The following is a 6,355-nucleotide window of genomic DNA, read 5'->3' as shown; positions in this document are numbered from 1 at the left end:
TAAAAACACATTGCTAGAATGTTATGCCACACTTACAAACTTATTAAAAATTAATCTACAGGTAGCAATAGATAAAATACAATTAAATTTTCCAATTAATCATTTAGGACTTCTATTATTCTCAACCATAGTCCGTCCACCAAAAATTCAAATACGAGTAGATCAACTCAAATCACTTAATGATTTTCAAAAGTTATTAGGAATCATAAATTGGATAAGGCCTTATCTAGGTATACGAACAGGAGAGTTGGGACCTTTATTTGATATCCTAAAAGGTCAATCAGATCCAAATTCACCCCAAAAGTTAACGCCTGAAGCAAGAAAGGCATTAAAAATCATTGAAACATATATGGAAAATATTCATTTGGATAGAATTGATATAAGTTTGCCTTTATTATTTATTGTACTACCAACAAAAAATATTTCTACAGGGGTATTTGGCAAGAAGGTCTGTTATTATTGATACATTTATCTTATTCTCCTAACACTATTCTTACTAGGTATCCTGAGGCTATAGGACAATTAATATTCAAAGGAATAAAAGCAGCAAAGGGAGTGTTTGGAATTTCTCCCAATAAAATTATTACTCCATATACTATGGATCAATTTGATGAGTTAGCTAATGAGTTAAATACTTGGGCAATAATCATGTGCAAATCTAATGTTTCATTGGATAACCACTTACCATCTAATCCTTTATTGTATTTTTGGTCGTTGCATCCTGTAATTTTTCCAAAAATGACAAGAAAAACACATATCATGAATGCTCCAAATATATTCACTGATGGGTCAAATAATGGTACAGCAGCAATAGTTACCCCTGATCAAACTTTTACATTTTTAGTACCCAAACAATCAGCTCAAAAGGTAGAGCTTAATACAGTTTTACAAGCTTTTGTGATGTTTAAAGATTCTGTATTTAATTGATTTTCTGATAGTCAGTATGTAGTTAATGCTATAGTATCTCTTGAAGATGATGGTAGGATTTCCCCTTCCTATACTGTTTTCTCTTTGCTTTCCACTATACAAAGTCTAATCTGGGACAGAAAAGATCCATTCTTTATAGGACATATTAGGGCACATACAGGATTGCCTGGAGCCCTTAGTTTGGGCAATGATTTAGCAGATAAAACTACACATGACATACATATTTTCTCTACACTAGAAGAAGCTATAAATTTTCATAAAAAGTTCCATGTCAATGCTAATACTTTACAAAAGCGTTTTAAAATAACTAAGGAACAAGCTAGACAAATAATAAAACAATGTCAAAATTGTGTGACCTTTTTACCACAAGTTAATCTTGGAGTCAATCCTAGAGGATTGATACCTAACCATATTTGGCAGAGGGACGTCACACACTTGCCAGAATTTGGAAAATTAAAATATTTGCATGTTACAGTTGATACTTCTTCTGGATTTTTGATGGGCTCCCTTCATGCCGGAGAAAAAACTAAAGATGTTATAGCTCATTGCTTACAAAATTTTGCCACTGTGGGTGTTCCAAAACAGTTAAAAACAGATAATGCCCCTGGTTATACTTCTACCTCTTTTAAACAATTTTGCTCAACATTTGGCATTACTCATATAACAGGAATCCCATACAATCCACAGGGACAAGGCATAGTTGAAAGAGCTCATCAAACTATTAAAATGTACTTATTAAAGCAAAAAGAAGGAATTGGGAAGGGGTATATATTCCCCAAAGATAAACTTAAAATAACCCTTTTTACTCTAAACTTTTTAAATTTGGATTCATCAGGACTTAGTGCTGCGGAAAGGCATATGTGTCCAAAAAATGTACATAAGCCCAAGGTACTTTGGAAGGATATTCTAACAGGACAATGGAAAGGTCCTGACCCAGTAATTGTCTGGAGTCGAGGGTCTGTTTGTGTGTTTCCACAGGGAGAACAGCAGCCGATTTGGATTCCAGAGAGATTAACCAAGGTCCTGACCCAGTGATTGTCTGGAGTCGGGGGTCTGTTTATGTGTTTCCACAGGGAGAACAGCAGCCGATTTGGATTCCAGAAAGATTAACTAAAGCGATTTCTACAGACCAAAAAGAAGATGATTTGGCTCAAATCCATAACAACTGATATCCAAAACTCCAGTTTGGCTATTCTTACATCTGCAACAGAACCAGGATGCTTTTTTCAATATCTATTTTATTATTGCCCTTTGCCATATCATGAAGTTCTATTTTGTTTTTTGAGCTCATACAGACCTAGGTTAATGTTTTGCTGATCAGTTCTATTTTTTGACTATAGAGTTTTTAAACATTGCAATGGAGATTTCACCTGTAAAAAGTTATAAGGCCTTTACTATAATGTTATGTGTTGTATGTATTATATTATGTGTGCACACTTGTGTTTTGTGTTATATGTTTGAATGTACGTATGTCCATATATCATATATGATGAGCGCTCATGATAAAATGGATCCAAATATTTTTTTTCACGTGATTTATATGGTTTAATTTAAATTGGGTAAACAACTGTTGAGGATTGTTTTAATATGTAAACAAAAAAGAAGGTTAACAGATCTGTTTGTTTACTTTTACCTTTCCTTTTCATTATATTTAATAATTCTCTTAAAGATAATGTAAATTGTTAAGAAAATTGTTTTCTTTTAGTGCCTTCTGTAGTGTTACATAATTTTTTCTTTAGCCATTATTGCCAGAATTCCTATCTTCATCCCAGTGCCGGTGAAGACAATGTAAATTGTTAAGAAAATTGTTTTCTTTTAGTGCCTTCTGGAATGTTACATAATTTTTTCTTTAGCCATTATTGCCAGAATTCCTATCTTCATCCCAGTGCTGGTGAAGTCAAAGATAAAACCAATCTACAGCTTCTACAATAGCCATCACTGAACTGCTTGCAGAACTTGCCTGGACACATTGTGAGCTCACCTGTATGCATTGTGAACTATCTGTTGGTGCAGCGACTTATGGTAGTGTTGGGGTATTTTTGCTGATGATGTCACCGGTGGTACAATTTTTCAAAGGAGCCCTCAATTGGCTTAATGTCATGGCATTTTGCATCCTCCTCTACTAGTGATGGTCTAAAATTTGGGGGCCAACAGAGGTGAGGCAAAGAACCTCACCCCCCCACAGGTGCAAAGGCCTATCCACAAGTATGGCTGTATGCTGGACCAGTAGTCAGTGACGGGTATGATCCAATTGCAGTGGTACCAACCTAAGACAGGAGGCTGACGCCTAGAGGTCAGTTCATCCAATGACGGGTAAGGACCATATGTTGAATTGGACTGCCTAACAGGCACGGTCCCTAAGCCACATGCTTGTTGTTTAAACAGAGAGGGGGAGATGTTGAGAGCCACAGCCAAAGGGGCCCCAGCAAACTTCCAGCTGCCAGCAAACTTCCAGCTGCTGGCTGATGATTGGCTCACAGCGGCTCCAGCAACATCTAGCTGATTGGCTCCTCGGCCCCAGCAACATCTAGCTGATTGGCTCCTCTGCGGTGATGCTCATTGGGCTGTTTCCCTGCCCTTTCAGACCACGGAGCTGCTCATTGGGGGACTTTTTGGCTCCGCCCACGTGACCCAGCCAATCGGCCTCAAGAGCAGGAGGATTGTGGGAGGTGGAGAGAAGCTTGTGTGGGAGAGAGAGGCTTGTGGAAAGCTGGTGGTGGCAGTTGAGGCTCTGAGGGTTTTTCCTGAGAGGCTATTTTGTTTGTCGTGTGTGGTTCTAAAAATAAAGTTAGTTTCTTTTGACAAGTGGCTCCTGATTGTGCCCAGCCAGACTGCAGCACCCTCCCATCCCCTTCTCTCTGTGGTAGGCAGAGGGTGAGAGAAGCAGCAATCTCTTTCAAGAAAGGGCTGTGGAGGGGGTGAGGATGTGGCTCAAGTGGTAACGCACTCGCCTGGCATTCATGGGGCGCTGGGTTCGATCCTCAGCACCACATAAAAATAAAATAAAGATGTTGTGTCCACTGAAAACTAAATATTAAAAAATTCTCTCTCTCTCTCTTTCTAAAAAAAAGAGAAAAAGGGGCTGTGGAGAAGCAGGAGCCCAGGCTAGAGCCCCAGTGCAGTTCAGATAGGGGTAGGGAGGGAAAGGTCCACAAAGAATGCTAGGATTAGTGGAGTTGGCCTCTCAAAGATCAAGGATTCCAGAGGGTGTAGTGGATAGGACTCTGAGAAAAGTGAACAGTAGGAAAAACAGGTTCAGATGTGTGTAAAGGAATTAAAGACTTGAAGGCTCTAATCTTAGTTCTGACCTCTTTTCCTGTCTTGTGAAAGTGCCAGCACCTCCTGTTTGTCATTCTTTCTTTGACGACATTCTTAATGTGATCCTTTGTAACCACTTTTAGTTTCACTTAAACATGCTTTCTGTTTAAAATCCACACGATCAGATTGGAATATCTTCAAGTAAACACATTCTTTGGCCTTTATGAAATGTGCTCTCTCTGTAGCTAAAACCCTGTCTTAAGTCATGTTCCAAAAGGTCAAACTGTTTTCTCTGACAGATAGCCTGCATTCACCACTGCTGTGTCTTCCTGCTCTTGCAGAATCCCTGCTTTCAGGAAAGAAGTGAAAAAGCCCCCTCGTGCTCCCAAGGTCTTCAATTTTTGCCCAGACCTCCATCTAAAGAAGTGCTTTGCAAGTTACTTGTGGAAGTGCTATTCAACCCTATGTCAGGCATTGGGAGCAGATAGAAGTTAGAAAGTTTGATAGATTCTGTGATATACTTCAGATTCATTTTGGGAAAACGGCATTTCATCCCCTTTCAACATTACTTTACATACAGTATTTAATTTTTTTTGGTGGTACTGGGTATTTTTTTTTTTTTTACAGTTTTATGACTTTAACTATCAGCAGTTAGTTCTCATCCACATTGACTGTCTGTAGATTTTTGAACGTGGTAACGGGGACATAGTTACCAAAGTATAGAGCTTGTTTGGTGAATCTTCATCCTTGTTATGTTTTCTGGATAATTGCACACGAATACGATATGGGACATTCCTTATTCCTTTGGCCCAGACAGCTTTGTTGAGCCTGGTATCAATGCACTCATCTGGAGTTCCCATCTCCTTCATGGCAAATTTCCGGATCTCTTTGAGTGCCCGAGGGTGAGCACGCTTCTTGAAGCCCACTCCATGGATGCGCTTGTGAATGTTGATGGTGTATTCCCAGGTCACGACCTCATTGATGGCAGAACGGCCCTTCTTCTCGCCACCCTTCTTTGCGGGAGCCATTCTGCCAGGCCCTAGTTGGAAAGCTGGTACTGGGTATTGAACTCAGGGGTGCTCTACCACTGAGCTACACCCCCAGCTCTTTTTGTCTTTTATTTTGAGACAGGGTCTCACTGAATTGCTGAGGCTGGCTTGAAACTTGCCATTCTCCTGCCTCAGCCTCCAGAGTTGCTGGGATTACAGGTTTGCACTACCACATCTGGCACAGTATTTAATTTTTATAAACAATTTATAAACAATTTATGATATATATGATATAGGATATAAAAAAAGAAAAAAAAATCTAGGGCTGAAGTTGTAGTGCAATAATACAGAGCTTGCTTAGCACACACAAGGTCCTGGGATTAATCCCTAGTACTACAAAAAGTAATTAAAATCTACGTGAAGGTATATAGTAAAGAGTAAATTTCCCTTCCTTTTCTACCTTCAGTTCACTTCTCCTCCTTAGGGCCAACTATAGCTATCAGTTTCATAAGACTATATGAGGATATACAAATATAATTCCAGAGATGATGATATATACATTTATCATTATATATATATATATATATATATATGTATATATACATATATATGAGAATATATATACATATACATACATATATATGTTTTCTTTTTAAAAAATATTTTTTAGTTGTAGTTGGACACAATACCTTTATTTTATTTATTTTTATGTGGTGCTGAGGATGGAACCCAGGGCCTCACACGCACTAGGTGAGCCCTCTACCACTGAGCCACAACACCAACCAGCCCCCCCCCCTTTTTTTTTAAGAAAACATAAGTTGTAGGATTATATGTGCACTGTTTTGCACCTTGCTTTCCCTACTTTTGAGAATATCCTGGAAATCTTTTAAAGTCAGTCTACATAGAGAGCTGCTCATTGGTTTTGTAATTGCATAGTCTTACACTGATAGCTGCACCAGAGTTTATTTAATCAACTTCCTACTGGTGGACTTTAAGGTTACTTAAATACACACACACACACACACGTTAATAATTATGGAAATTGAATATGGAGTATATGGGGACTTTCTATACTATCTTAATCACTCTTCCTGTATATAAATATAAAACTGTTGTAAGAGTAAAGTTAATCTGTGGGGAAAGTAAAATGTTCAGTGGTTGCTAGAGGTTTTGGAGGGTAG

The 6,355-nt window shown here is 38.4% G+C and overlaps 1 pseudogene; it reads right to left on the bottom strand.

Annotated features, from left to right (window-relative positions):
• Positions 1-4,821: 4,821 nt before the first annotated feature.
• Positions 4,822-5,237, bottom strand: LOC124108620 (large ribosomal subunit protein eL31-like; annotated as a pseudogene).
• Between the last annotated feature and the right edge of the window lie 1,118 nt (positions 5,238-6,355).

The sequence above is a fragment of the Marmota monax genome, unplaced genomic scaffold (genome assembly GCF_021218885.2).
Source record: "Marmota monax isolate L192 unplaced genomic scaffold, Marmota_monax_Labrador192_F-V1.1 WCK01_AAM20220418_F8-fsc00284, whole genome shotgun sequence".
NCBI classification, from domain to species: Eukaryota; Metazoa; Chordata; class Mammalia; order Rodentia; family Sciuridae; genus Marmota; species Marmota monax.
Note: the sequence above shows the minus strand (reverse complement) of the source record. Positions and strands in the feature narration are given on the sequence as shown.